The sequence below is a fragment of the Schistocerca nitens genome, chromosome 8 (genome assembly GCF_023898315.1).
Source record: "Schistocerca nitens isolate TAMUIC-IGC-003100 chromosome 8, iqSchNite1.1, whole genome shotgun sequence".
Classification (NCBI taxonomy): domain Eukaryota; kingdom Metazoa; phylum Arthropoda; class Insecta; order Orthoptera; family Acrididae; genus Schistocerca; species Schistocerca nitens.
In genome coordinates, this window is record NC_064621.1 from 569184839 (window position 1) to 569199530 (window position 14692).

Here is a 14692-nt window from a genome sequence, read left to right on the forward strand (position 1 = left end):
AGCTAACGTGGTAATTTTACTCGCATCCGTTTAGTAAACAGTGTGATTTGCAAACTAGAAACATCATGCAACTGCCACAGGAGTGCGTTGTGTTCGCGTCTACCACGTTGGGGCCCACGTACCGTATGCACAAGTCGCACCATTTCTGAGCGTTCAGCAGCACGTTCAACTCAGCACGCTCAACGTTGACGATCGACGGCACGGTCCGTGTGCCGACGGCTTTAGGCACTTATTTTTTAGTGGCTGTAGTCGTCGTTTATTTATGGTACAAGTAGTAGTCCATGAAGTCCAACCATAAAGGAGCGACGGCTGTATCGTAGCCTTATACAGATTCAACTTGGCGGACTGGTTGAGGTTGCGGCTAGTGAAGAAGGACGTCACAGCCCGAATCATCGTCACGGGGTTCACTTTCCGTGCCTGGCTATGTGGTGTGTAAGTCATTCCTTTGTCCAATCCGATCCTCAGGTGTTTAATCCGTGGAGAGTGGGGAAGGGTGGGGAGGGGGGGGGGGTCTGCGGTGCCCAGTTGCGTCCTCAGAACATGTTTTTCTTTTTTTTTTCTTGGTAATCGGTATCGCCGCTCTTCCGGCAGGGTTAAGCGTAATCTTTTTCTCCTTTCCCCAGTCTCCTTTGACGTCCAGCTGACATCACATCTTCATCGTAAGCTGTTCGGTGTTCCTTCCTGAGGTGAGGAAGGCTGTGTCGTCTGCTTAAAGACTTGCGATGACAGGTGGTAATGTCAGAAGATCAGTGATGTAGATGTTGAACAGGTTGGATGAGATCAGCTACCTTTGCGATATGCCTGATGTAATGGTTTTCATGCCGAATTCTTTGCCGTCAGTGTGAACGAACAACCTTCTATCCCTAGGTCTGACACATGAATAACGATGAGCGGCACTTCTTGTTTGAGGTGAAGCGTCCGCCGTGGTTTGTGGAAACCCCTGTGCTTTGGCTATTGACTTTTGTTTGACTTTCTTTCCATAAACTGTTATGGCTTATGCCGCTGGCCGTTGTTTTGGCCGAAGCCCTTAAAGTCGATCAGCAGAATGTGCCCGAATTAAATATCTTTTGCATGTTTATTTGACACTACAATAGTGAAGCTACGGTCACAGCATATTAATTTTTTTCTTTAAAAAGCGAGGGTTACATTTCGGGTTTCAAAGAACTATGTCGTCATTTTCAAATGTAGAATATCAGTTGGAGAATATACAATGGGAATTATGACCATACATCTGACAAAAATTACGAGGAATAATAAATAATAATATCTGACAAAAATTACGAGAAATAATAAACAATAATTTCTCGTAATTTTTTCCAGATGTACTTCTACTGCGACAACTCAGCCTTAGTTTCGACGCCACATCAGTAAACCCACGTTTCATCATCCGATATCGCTCGTTCCACAGTTCTGCAGTGTTGTGTTGTTATTGTTGTTGTGGTCTTTAGTCTGAAGGCTGGTTTGATGTAGCTCTCCATGCTACTCTATCCTGTGCGAGCTCCTTCCGAATAACTGCTGCAACCTACATCATGCTGAATCTGATTGCTGTATTCATCTCTTGGTCTCCCTCTACGATTTTTACCTGCCACACTTCCCTCTAATACTAAACTGGTGATCCTTTGATGTCTCAGATTGTGTCCTATCAACGATCCCTTCTTTTCGTCAAGTTTGGCCATGAATTTTGTTGTCTCCCCAATTCTACTCAGTACCTCCTCGCTACTGATCTACTCATCTAATTTTCAACATTCTCCTGTGAAACGTCCCCTTAGAAAAATTGTACATGACTGTGCTTAAACTGACACACAATATTTTTAGCGCAACGGAATCTGACTTTCAATAATCCCTACAAAAGAATGGCCCTGACTAACATTAACCTTTACCTTTCACAAATCACTTACCTCGCAAAAATCTTCGTTACTCAAGCTACTGCAATACAGCGAGCGCCACTACTGCCAGCTAAATAAAAGATTCGAAATACTGATAGGCTTAGTTAGCAAATGAAAGATTTTGATAGAGAACAAACAATGTATTTACCTCAATAGTGTTCAAAAGTCATTATATATATATATATATATATATATATATATATATATATATTATATATATATATATGAGTTCATGATATCCAGTCTTACAAACTCACTGTCTCTGTCCAGATCATCCGCTCTCAAAACTCCGCCATCTCACTCCCCACACCGAGCGAGGTGGTGCAGTGGTTAGCACACTGGACTCGCACTCGGGAGGACGACGGTTCAATCCCGTCTCCGGCCATCCTGATTTAGGTTTTCCGTGATTTCCCTAAAATCGCTTAAGGCAAATGCCGGGATGGTTCCTTTGAAAGGGCACGGCCGATTTCCTTCCCCATCCTTCCCTCACCCGAGCTTACGCTCCGTCTCTAATGACCTCGTTGTCGACGGGACGTTAAACACTAATCTCCTCCTCCTCCTCTCATTCCCCACATCCACCACTGCTGGCGGCTCACCTCGAACTGCGCAACGCTACGCGCTGTTAACAGCCAACTGCCCAACACTACAATAGCAAATTCCAACAATACAAACCAGTCACAGACTGCACACAGCACAGCCAGTGATTTTCATACAAAGCACTACGTGGCGTTACCAATAAAAAAACCTAAACTGCCTACTTACACCTGTAGCACTACATTTCAAAAGATTCTGTTTTCTTCTTACCTAAACTGTCTATCGTCCAACTTTCACTTCCATACAAGGCTACACTCCAGACAAATTTCAGAAAATATTTCCTAATACTTAAACCTATATTCGATGTTAATAAGTTCTCTTCTTCTGAAATGATTTTATTGCCATTATCAGTCTACATTTTATACCCTCTCTACTTCCGCCATCATTTACTTTGCCGCCCCAATAGTAAAACGAGTCTACCACTTTAAGTGTCTCGTTTCGTAATCTAACTCCCTCAGCATCACCTAATTTAATTCTACTACATTCCATTACTCTTGTTTTGCTTTTGTTGATATTCATATTATATCCTTCTTTCAAGACAATGTCCATTCCGTTCAGCTATTCTCCCAAGTTGTTGTAGACTTAATCTCACTACAACCAAGCAATCTGCATTCGTGGCAGCTTTTTTATTGTAATTTAACAGTTTTAGAACAAACTTTTCTGTCACACTTACCATCCCCAAAACACGCAAAAAAAGTTCAAGACATGGGTCAACTCATAACACATTGTTTCTCATACTGTAGTATCACGAAAAGCAATATTTAACCTTTGTAAAAGTTTACTGCACATTATTTCGTTCTTATAAAAATATTTAATACGAATTCTCTGATCCATTTTTATACAACTAAATACTCTGCGACACTAGTAAAGTACAAGTAACTTTTTCAGCAGCTGACAAGAAGCTAAACTTCAGATATGACTAACACTGCACATACAATTTTCAGGCATATTTAGCAATACAAAAACTAAAAAGTCGCACGTATCGGACTAATACTAATTACTAAATTTCTGTTACATTTTGAACACACCTCATACTCCCAAATACGAGTACAGTGTTCAAATCAGTGCACCATTTCTGTCGACAAGACTCACTCATATTCACGGACGCTCTGAGCGCTTTTCTACAGACACTGAAACCAGTTATATTACGAGGTGTGTTCAAAGGCACCGGAGCTGTGGCTGGCAGAAACACATTTATTGATTTGGCTGTACGGAACACTAATCCTCTTCATAGTCGTCTCCCTGGTAATGTACACACTTCTCCGAGCGCCCTCACTATTTTTGTAAACACTTCAGGACCGGTCTCTTGGAATTTCTCGGAATGGTAATCAACCGGTCTGTCACATTTCGCCTGGTCTCTTCTCTTGACTGACATCAAATTTCTTTCTGGGGAATTTTTTGTTCGAAAAGTAGAGTGCGCAAACCAATCACAGGTATGTGTGTTTGGTTGGGAAAGTTCGAATCAGATGCGCAGAATGGGCTGGTGCCTTATCGTCATGGAGCTGACAAGTTTTTGGCGTGGTCGTTTCCGAGACACATTGTCACGAAGGCGACGACGGACCGCCTGGTAGTATATCTTTTCTGACGGTTTAACCTTCGGTCTGCACTTGCTCAATGACGCTGGCATCTGGGTTTGTTTAGTGACTGCTTGAACACGGTTCTCTAGCCACTGATGTACGGCCGTCTTAGAAGCGATTCTACCAGTCCTTTGTCCGAGAGTTTCCCTTCGCATCGGTCCCGGTGGCCTGTCGGATCTTGCGAATTATTTTCATTTTGCATATCGCGAAACTTTTGACACAATTTCGCTGCTTCATTTGTTCTGTTATTTTACAATTCAGTGGAATCCGACGAGCGATTGCTGCACGTGCTCACTCATTGTCCGACTGTCAGCGACCGACCCTTTCCGCTGGCGGGAAAAATTTGACAACTGCACGTGAATGTCTCCAGCCACACCTGCACCATTCCTCGCGCGCCTTGTTGGTTAAAGCGGGAAAGAAGAAAGTTCGATACCTTTCTGACAGACCTCGTACGCTGTGAACGATACGAAGCTGACACAGTCCGTTATCCACACACAGCTGTCTGTGCGTCCAGATGCCACAACAAGTCACATTCAGTCCGTTCCCTGTGCGCCACTTGTTACAGTGTGCGTGTAAGTAGCGACGCGGCGCGCCCTGGGCCCGCGAGGATTTTTCCCTAATAAATTGAATCATAAAGCGCGCCGCCGGCCCCTTTAATCTGGACGGGCGCCCCGAATGGGAGCTGACGGTCTAGCAGTCGGCGATAAATATCGTCCGGGCCGGTAAAATCTACATAATACGTCATTTAGCGGCGCCGTAAAGAACGCCGGTTGCGCGCAGCCGCCCGTCGCCTCGGTTGACGCCGAGGAGCTACGTTGCACACAGCGGCCGACGCCAGGAAATTACTTGTCACGGCCAGTGGACGCCCGTGCCCAGATTCTGACCGATTTACTTGTATGAGTCTTGTATTTCTGTTCCAGTCTCTCTATGCTCTTCATCCCTCACGTTGATCTTTTCATCCCTTGGTATCTGTATCAAAAAAATGGCTCTAACAAGGGAACCTCCCCATCGCACCCCCCTCAGATTTAGCTATAAGTTGGAACAGTGGATAGGCCTTGAAAAACTGAACACAGATCAATCGAGAAAACAGGAAGAAGTTGTGTGGAACCATGAAAAAAATTAGCAAATTATACGAACTGAGTAGTCCACGTACAACATATGCAACTTCAAGGGTGACATGCAGCCTTCAAGTCCTCCCCCGAGTGAAAAATTTACTTTCTTTATTTTCGCAAAGTTATGATCTGCCCGTTCGTTCAAAGACGTCCCTGTTCACTGTAATAAGGTTAGTGTCTGTGTTTTGCGACCGCACCGCAAAACCGTGCGATTAGTAGACGAAAGGACGTGCCTCTCCAATGGGAACTGAAAACATTTCATCGCAAGGTCATAGATCAACCGATTCCTCCACAGGAAAACACGTCTGATATATTCTATACGATACTGTTGACGGCATGTGCGTCACATGACAGGAATATGTTGTCGACCCACCTAAATTGCACACTTGGCGAATGGGTAAAAAGATTCTTCTACCTTGCCCGATTTAGGTTTTCTTGTGGATGTGATTATCACTCCCAAAAAAGTGATCGCATCGGACGGACAGACGGACAGATAATAATTGTCTGAAAACAAAAAATTAAAATTTTCAGCCGCGGGAAGACTTGAACCGTGGACCTCTTATTCCTCAGCTACTCACGCTAACCACAAGACCACGGCGCTCCTTGCTGCATGTCACCCTTGAAGTTGCATATGTTGCACGTGGACTACTCAGTTCGTATATTTTGCTAATTTTTTTCATAGTTCCACACAACTTCTTCCTGTTTTCTCGATTGACCTGTGTTCAGTTTTTCAAGGCCTATCCACTCTGCCAACTTATAACTAAATCTGAGGGGGTGCGATGGGGAGGTTCCCTTGTAAGCACTATGGGATTTAACTTCGAGGTCATCAGTCCCCTAGAACTTAGAACTACTTAAACCTAACTAACCTAACGACATCACACACATCCATGCCCGAGGTACGACTCGAACCTGCGACCATTGCGGTCGCGCGGTTCCAGACTGTAGCGCCTAGAACCGCTTGGCCATCCCGGCCGGTAGTTTCTGTATGGTAAGACATTCTGCTTCTATGCCCCGCAGGCCACTAGTAGGTATGTAAGCACTGTTATTTTTCCCCCTTCCCTCTTTCATTGGTGAACCATGTGTGGGAACAATGACGATGGATAAGCTTCCGCAAGATCTATAGCATCTCTAATTTTCTCGTAGGGGTCATTACGCAAGACATATCGCAGACGAAGTAAGACACCGAAGGACTCTTCTTAGAAAGTATGCTGAAATTTCGACACTAAGCGCCTCCATGGTACGTGAGGTCTCTCTTGTACCGACTGACACTGAATTCTGATGAGCTGTCGCTCCTACTAAACAATCCCGTAATGAAACGTGACTATTCGTTGTATTTTCTCTACCTCTTCTTGCTGAGGCTCCAAGACTGACGAATAGTTCTCAAGAATCAGAATCGGTCGAACAGGTATTCTGTGAGCCACTTGTTTCATCGATTAATTACATTTCCTTAACGTTTTTCAAATGAATCTTAGCCTGGCATTTGCCTGAAACCTGATAGTCAAGGGAAGGCAGGATTCGGTTACGACTGTGGACAGGGCTGTAATCAGTTACTATTGGTTGCCTTTTACAGTTACACACATTTATTTTTCAAACAGTAATACCAGACTCAACAATAAATAAAAAATATCACACGTTATTAATGAAGGAAATAACAACTGTGTAAATAATAGAGCTTTCAGTGGGTTACAATTTAGCAAATCACCATAAAATACAGTTAAGGTAATGTATAAAAAAAAACAAGCCACTGTTATAACCACTGAAGGCCGTACACACCAAGAATGACAATAAATTAAGAATGTTTAAGAACTCCCTGCAATTACAACTTACAGGTATTGAAATATTAAAAAGTAAGTGGCCACAAACGCAGCAGAAGGTATCGGACGCCAGGAATGGCAGTAAATAAGGTTTTAAAGCTTACTGCTAAAAGACAAATATCGAATTATTTTTTCCAAAGAAAATGACCACAATCACGGCTAAAGGCCTTTCACGCCAGGAACGGCAATTATACAAAAAATTTAGAAACCTGCTGTGAAACAGCAAATACAAGCAAAGGTAAATTAAAAGAAACAAACAACTGACCACCAAACGGGTGAAATGAGATGATGGTAACCTTTTAACACAAGCCTCACACTCCTAGATTTATTCCGGAAGGCGACCAGAACTATTAACTAGACATACATAACCTTTAATGTAGGAATTACAAGATATGGTAATAAATAATATAATAATAAAACACAAGGACCACTCACAGCCCGTGCACCAGGAATCGGTCACAGCCGGTGCTCCAGTAATCGACCTCTGAGAAGGTCCGTATTTATTTATTTATTTTCATTTTGCCTATGATGATCGATTTTAGAAGCATTTGACTTATCTCTGTTTTGATGTCGAACATTTCAGAATGTTCTCCGAAATACTTAACTTTGATGTCTTCTGATCAGGGTTTGATCAGTTCCCTTATTTCCGTCAATATGAAAATCCTGTAATTCTTTAAATAGTGACCACTTACCTATATGACTTTGTTTAAATTAACAAGTATGATTACTGTTTGTTTAGTTTTGCGAATTTCGAGGATGTGTTTCATGTTTAAGATTGATACTGCACATGATCTCCTTTCCATAAATCCTGCCAGATATTATCAAATTAAGTGGTCCGTTTATTTTTATAATTTAAAACCCTTAATGCCGAATGTCGCGAATTCGTATCATACCACCGATGTGCTAATAACTGAAAATTTAGCTGATTCTGAGCACAAGTACCGGTAAGTGCTGATTCTGCATGAATGTACCAATGGTTCTGACAAGTGCTACATTCTTCTGAATGTTTCTGGTACCTCTAAAGCGCCACGATTTTTGGTTTTGATGTTTGATCTAGATATTTATTCAAGCATTAAGGTTTTAAGCAGAGCTTTATAGAGGATTTTATGGCCAATCGAAAGGAAGAAAAATCCTACAAATAGACTTGCAAAGGCGGGTTTTGTGGGTGGCGGTCAGTTCAAAATCCCATGAGAATATTTGTTTGGTGCTTACATTAGCGTTCAAAGAAAAGAATAATAAATGAATGAGGAACACTTCCAGGAACTGATGCATTACGATTAAAGAACAAGGTAAAGACTAGTATATATCACATTGGAAACATGTTAAAGTGGACACTGGAAGATCCCCTAACTGGGAGAGTTACCCGCCGGTTCCTACTATGTACCACATTGCACAGTACAACCTAAATGAAGGTGTTCAAGGAGTCCCTTTGCTGTTGATCATATTAATGAGAAAAAGTTTTAACTTTATGGAAACAACAATGCGTTTGTCCGATGCTTTCTCTACATAAATAACATCCTTTTTTATTTACAGCTTCATTTCATTTTGTATCTCGAAGGTTAGGGCGGATTGGTCAAGTTTGGATTTATCAAAGAGCCAGCTGTTTACAGCTGTCTATCGCTGGTAGTGGGGCCGAAGCAGCCGCAATTAAGAGCATTCGAAAAAAGGATTTCCAGTTCCGTCAGCTGCCTTACAACCGAGAGAAACCTCCGAAAAGACTTGGTGGTATTTTTAAAATATATTTCAGACAGTAAGTTCCAGAAAAGAATGAAAAGTCTAACGTATGTTTGAGAAGATCTTTGGGTGTGGACTATTCCGTTCATTTCTATGAATTACCCTCAAGGACTGTGTTCGCAAGTACCAGTTTATAGCATGTGCATGACAAGGGTGTAGCAATAGCGATGAATTTTTCACTGCCATCGGTGAGCAGATGGCACACAGGAGGCCTGTCTGAGCCCCCTTCTGTTTTGGCTCTGCGGGCAGTAACTGTGCTGAGTTTGGAGGTGAACGAGTTTCCAACATTCACTCTAGGATACACCCATGCCCCGCTGTCGAGTACTTACTCCTGGTGAATACCTTCAGGCATTTGATTGGGATAGCATTGTAGGTCTGCAGAAAGCTGGATGGAGCTACCAACGGATTGCTGCACATGTTGAGCACTATGTATCGGTGGTGTGTCACTGAGGAACATTCCCACATCTGAAGACCAGCTCCTTTGACGACTACGTAGTACAGACGTATGCCAAGATCGATGCATTCTGCTAGCAAAGGTAGCTGACCGAATATGATTCAGGAACGAATCCAGGCACATTTTGCGACTATTGTGCCATCATGTATCACTGGGAACCGCCTGATTGCTGCAGGATTAAGGTGAAGTATGCCTGTGTCCAGGTTGCCATTGACACCAAGACACGGCCAAGCATGTTTACTCTGGCGTCAATAAAGAGTTTATGTGAGAGTGAAATCTCGCAGTGTTGTCTTCGGTGACGAGGGTAGTTTCTGTCTGTATACTGGTGACACGTACCCGTGTATGGCGTAGACCTGTTGAACTGCCTTCTTCAGAGCTCATTCGCCCACGATGTACAGGTGCCATCCCAGACTTAAAGATGTGGGGGGCTATATTTGAAGTTTCTGCAGGCAAATATAACAGTCTGTCATATGGTACAGGCTGTTATCCTTATGCTAATGCCATTTTTTTCGACAGGAAGGTAATGTGGTTTTTCAGGAGGACAGTGTGGGTCGAGCGACGCAACTCACATGGCCAGAAAGCTAACCAGCTACTTGGCACCTGAACACTAATGAGACGTGATGAAGCGGAAATTTACTTGTTTGCCAGCTCCTGCGAGAACCACGGCCTCTTTTTTGAGTCTTCAGTCTTCTGACTGGTTTGATGTGGCCTGCCATGAATTCGCCTCCTGTGCTACCTCTTCATCTCAGAGTAGCGCTTGCAACCTAAACTATTTGCTGGATGTATTCCAAACTGTCTTCCTCTACAGTTTTTGCCCTCTACCGAACCCTCAACTATCGTGGAAGTTATTCCCTGATGTCTTAACAAGTTTCCTATCATCCTATCCCTTCTCCTTGTCAGTGTTTGCCACATATTCCTTTCCTCTTCGACTCTGTGAAGAACTTGCCCATTCCTTACCTTAGTAGTCCATCTAATTTTCAGCATTCGTCTGTAGCACCACATCTCAAATGCCTCGATTCTCCTCTGTTCTGGTTTTCCCATAGTCCATGTTTCACTACCATAAAATGCTGTGCTCCAGATATACATTCTCAGAAATTTCTTCCTCAAATTAACAGCTGTATTTGGTACTAGTATACTTCTCTTTGCCAGGAATGCCCTTTTTGCCAGTGAAAGTCTGCTTTTCATGTCCTCCCTGCTCTATCCGTCATTGTTATTTTGCAGCCTAGGTAGCTGAATTCCGTGACTTCATATACTTCGTGACGATTAATCCTGATCTTAATTTTGTTGCTGTTCTCATTTCTGCTACTTCTCATTACTTTCGTCTTTCTTCGATTTACTCTCAGCCCATATTCTGTACTAATTAGACTGTTCATTCCATTCAGCAGATCACGTAAATCTTCTTCAGTTTCACTCAGAATAGCAATGTCATCAGCCAATCGTATCATTGATATCCTTTCTCCTTAAATTTTAATTCCACTCTGGAAACTTTCTTTTATTTCCATCATTGCTTCTTCGATGTACATATTGAACAGTAGTGGCGGAAGACTACATCCTTCCCTTACACCCTTCTTAATCCTAGCACTTCATCTTGCCTAATTGCAACAAAAGCTGCAAGATACTTGGGACAATTTATCGCAAGATACCATTTGGCATCTTTATGGTCGTTGGCATGTGAGAAGGTAGGCTTGTGTTGCCGCCAGAGGGGACACAGTATGTGCTGATGTGACTGTTTGGCGGTCTTTTACTGTATGTATTTCATTTGGTCTGAATATGTTGTCACATACTTCTACAATGATGAACTACCTATCACCTCATTTGTCAATAAAATGACCTCGTCCAGGAAAGTTGTGCATCTTTTTCCGCTGTGTATGTTCCCATGCCACAGTTAAGTGAAACTACATTATTCCCTAAGGAAACAGTATATATTTGTCCAAAGCCTGTTGCTGAGATATTTTTCCGAATGCTGCACACTTTTCAGACGCTACCTGGTGGATGTACTCGTAAAACAGAAGTTGTACTTTTGTTTTGTTGTCTATCCGCATTACAGTGCATTAAAAAATGGTCTTCATTCTCTATCCCTAAAGATAGAATGGTCTTTTCTGTCTCTTTGTAGAGTCAGTATATATTTCGTAAAACACCAAATATACTGATAATGTGACACAAAGAGCCCCAATATTTGGAACAAGGTTTCTGTTTCCATCCGTTCACTTGCCTTACAACCAAAGAAAATTCTCCTGAAGACTTTGGTCAAAGCTGCGAAATTGGCCTTTCAACAGAATGAACTACTTACGAGTGTTTTTAATAATCCAAGCACTACTGATGATATTTCAATACAGTTTTACTTCCGCATACCACAATGGACTGGCATTCCTGAAGCAAAGTGTATGCCCTTTCGCGAACAAGTGCTGTACTGAATTTTCGTTTTAACTGAAATACTCACGACTTGCCTCTTCCATACAGGAGGGCTGTCGGCGGATTCCCAAATTCAGACATTTCAGCCAACTTCAGAAACAGAACACACTCATTCTTGTCAGTCATTCCGTTCTACGACTAATATCCTTGAAGTCATGCTTGCTGCCAGGACTTCTCGCAAATTTATTTCCAACAAAAAAGGTGCTGAGGTCATGGTAAAAATCTCTGATCTGTAGCCGTAATGCAAGGCTAGTAAGCTACAACTTCAACACAAGATGTACTCTGTCTTTGCCATACAATATACAGGGTGATTCAAAAAGAATACCACAACTTTAAAAATGTGTATTTAATGAAAGAAACATAATATAACCTTCTGTTATACATCATTACAAAGAGTATTTAAAAAGGTTTTTTTTCACTCAAAAACAAGTTCAGAGATGTTCAATATGGCCCCTCCAGACACTCGAGCAATATCAACCCGATACTCCAACTCGTTCCACACTCTCTGTAGCATATCAGGCGTAACAGTTTGGATAGCTGCTATTATTTCTCGTTTCAAATCATCAATGGTGGCTGGGAGAGGTGGCCGAAACACCATATCCTTAACATACCCCCATAAGAAAAAATCGCAAGGGGTAAGACCAGGGCTTCTTGGAGGCCAGTGATGAAGTGCTCTGTCACGGGCTGCCTGGCGGCCGATCCATCGCCTCGGGTAGTTGACGTTCAGGTAGTTACGGACAGATAAGTGCCAATGTGGTGGCGCTCCATCCTGCTGAAATATGAATTGTTGTGCTTCTTGTTCGAGCTGAGGGAACAGCGAATTCTCTAACATCTCCAGATACTGTAGTCACTCGCTCTCGGCCGTCCAGAACTTTTCCCTTTGCACAAACACCCATTCTCTGTAAACTGTTTATACCAACGTTTAATACACCACCTATCAGGAGGTTTAACACCATACTTCGTTCGAAATGCACGCTGAACAACTGTCGTCGATTCACTTCTGCCGTACTCAATAACACAAAAAGCTTTCTGTTGAGCGGTCGCCATCTTAGCATCAACTGACGCTGACGCCTAGTCAACAGCGCCTCAAGCGAACAAATGTACAACTAAATGAAACTTTATAGCTCCCTTAATTCGCCGACAGATAGTGCTTAGCTCTGCCTTTTGTCGTTGCAGAGTTTTAAATTCCTAAAGTTGTGGTATTCTTTTTGAATCACCCTGTACTTTCGCGGCTTACGGGGACAGCACGGCTGGTCCCGGCGGAGGTTCGAGTACTCCCTCGGGCATGCATATGTGTGTTTGTTCTTAGGATAATTTAGGTTAAGTAGTGTGTAAGCTTAGGGACTGATGACCTTAATAGTTAAGTTCCATAAAATTTCACACACATTTGAACATTTGGGTACAGCAACCAGCCGCTTAAGCCAGCGAGACGAGACCAAAATCCTCCTGTTACCGCCAACAGCCAAAGTAAGGTCCCCAAAATCCGACCGTCTTTTGCGTCAGGCACGAAAGAATACAAAACCACTGTCCCAGCGCGCATCGTAACTGGATAAGTAGTCCTCAGTAAGTCGCCCTTTCAGGCTATGAAGTGATATGCCACATTACAATCAGTGAAAGAATGGCAAGGAACATTACTGGAACTACCATTTTTGTGAACTGCTTCGAGAATCCTGACTGAGAAGGTGAGCTGTTGATATGAAGAAAATGTTTATCTTTAAAAATATTGTTAAGTGTACAGGTCGGAATGGTAGTTCACAGCTCTAGATAGGGTCTTATAAAGATCCTTTTCGAGAGGACTGTGGAAGACAATAGTTGTTTCAAAGAATCTCTTTGAGGCTGCTGTGAGACCTTCTCGTATCGGCAGTAGGTGTCCCGTAATCGGCAGGCCGCCGCTTTGGGATCGCAGGCCTCTGTGTCGGGTTAATGTTGCGGGTCGGCAGTTTGTGGTTAACGAGCCCGTCATCCTTCCACGTTCCCAGAAGCGAAAATAAGGCCTAAGCGCTGGTGGCAGGCTGGCACCCGGCCTCTAACACAATACTGAGGTGCTAGTAACGGCGGCACACCAGTCTCTATTACGGTCACAAGCAGACGAACATGGCGACTCACGTTGCGGAGAGAAGCAGTTGTTTGTTCGTAAATAATAGGAAATATTCGTAAGTAATAGTTTTTGCCCAAACGTGAGGCCTCTGGGCCACACATGATGCTACTTCAGAAACCTCAAACATGCCTCTACAAAAGGAGCTCGTGGTTGCTACACTAACATCACAGTACATCCATTAGCTTATCTGTGCTTCGGAGCTTGGTATATTTTTTATAATCACTAGCCTTCATTTACATAAAGCAAGGCAGATTTACAATTTTTGTGTTACGAAGAGATCCGCTACGTGATGTCCGATAAGTATGCAGCAAACAAAAACATGTGTCCGCAACAGGCTTTCTTCCTACAAAACCTATGCCGTTTCGTATGGGAATAGTTAGCTTCACCTAATTGTCATGCAAGAATATATTTGAATGGAAAACGACGGGAACAGTACACATACTGTTCATACCATACCTTCAGGCTCGCTTTGCTATACTACTTGTAACTCATTAAATTTAATTTAAAAGTAAAAGAAAATGATCGTGATATATGTTGTTTGCGTGCGCGCCAGATGAGGCCATTCTGATTCTAGTTGCCGCGAATTATTTATGCACAACTTCGGGAATCTTCCCGGCAGCTGGTCATGACCGTCGCATGCTATTCCGTTTACTGCTATTTTTTCTCGGACTTTATCCCGTACGTTCATTAGATACGGCAGTGTTAATGGTAGAGAGTGGCCGAATAATCTCCTATCGCCAACCGTTCTCCCCCCCTCCCTCCCCCCCCCCCCCCCCATCAATGACCTCACTGGGACGGAATTTGTGTACCCCAACTATCTGAGTCTAGTGTTATCCTATGTAAAACTTTGCGAACGTTTTCTGAATGTTCGCGGATCATGTTACTGAGACGAGAAATGTGTATCAGCAAGGTATTCACTTAGTCGGATGTGGAAAACAGGTGAAAAACCACATTTAGCCCGGCACACTAGCCCTCTTCGTTAACCTGCCGGGATCATGTTACTGAGACGAG

General features: G+C 42.9%; 1 non-coding gene across 1 annotated transcript; it reads left to right on the forward strand.

Annotated features, from left to right (window-relative positions):
• The first annotated feature begins 2198 nt into the window (after positions 1 to 2198).
• On the forward strand, positions 2199 to 2271 carry Trnaa-cgc (transfer RNA alanine (anticodon CGC)). The gene has a single exon. It is a non-coding gene; the product is annotated as a tRNA-Ala (tRNA).
• Positions 2272 to 14692: the final 12421 nt, after the last annotated feature.